Consider the following 1,032-nt stretch of genomic DNA (forward strand, 5'->3'; position numbering starts at 1 on the left):
AGACCTTCTTTTCGCTGCTCCTGAGGTCCAGCTAGCTCCGGGTCGCTCGTGCTGTGTTGTCCTCCGTGCAGCAGGTGTGTGGTTCTGTAACGGTGTTGGACCGCAGCCGGTGACGGTGGTTCTTGTTCTGCTCTGGAGGAGAACGGCACCTCTATGTGAACATATGGACGCTGCAGAATCAAACTGCTGTAGCTGCTGTTAAATGCCACCTTTGCTGGCTGTTCTCAAACTAGTACATTTATTAGTCAAATTTCATACTTTAGTACTATGAGTATTAAACGGGTTTTAAATGGATGATTGATTAAAGTCCTTCTTTCACTTTTCCTGTAGCTGCAGTCGGAGCTGTGTGAGGCCAGCTCTGAAACTGATGGAGCTTCCTGCATCACTTGCACCTGAGCAAATAATGGCAAGTAAAACAAAAACTTACTCAATACTGTTTTGTGAAGAGCTGCCTGAAATGTCCTGGTTTTCCCTGAAATGGAAAGTTTATTTTATGTAGTATGATTATGTGTTTCCATAGCGATGCCAGAGACTGTCATTGTCCACTTAGATTCAGGTGTAAAAATAGGGTTGAAATTCTTCTTGTAACTTCAGTGTCACACACTGTGTGGGAACTTTGAGCACCAAGTTTTACACAAAGACCTTCGTCTTTGTATTACCTGTGTATTACCTGTGTATTACCTGTGTATTACCTGTGTATTACCTGTGTATTACCTGTGTATTACCTCACCACTGGTCATTTGTTTGGTTTTATGCGGTTTAGTGACCTTTGAAGTTATTTCATATGTTTGATATGAAGATGAAATAGTTTGTAGTTTGTTAAACCTGAATGTTTCTTCTGTACGTGTCACAAACACCCGCCCGTTGTTTTTTTAACTTTTAATAACTTTTGGTTTTACACCTTTTGAAACAAGCTAAAACATTTTTTTTACAAAAGTACTAGAATAAAATTCAGACATTAGACATTTACTTTAAACATTTTTGTCTACAAACACGTCTCTTAAAGAATACACCCTCCCCACCCCCCCCTCA

This window comes from Seriola aureovittata, chromosome 10, assembly GCF_021018895.1.
Source record: "Seriola aureovittata isolate HTS-2021-v1 ecotype China chromosome 10, ASM2101889v1, whole genome shotgun sequence".
Taxonomy (NCBI): domain Eukaryota; kingdom Metazoa; phylum Chordata; class Actinopteri; order Carangiformes; family Carangidae; genus Seriola; species Seriola aureovittata.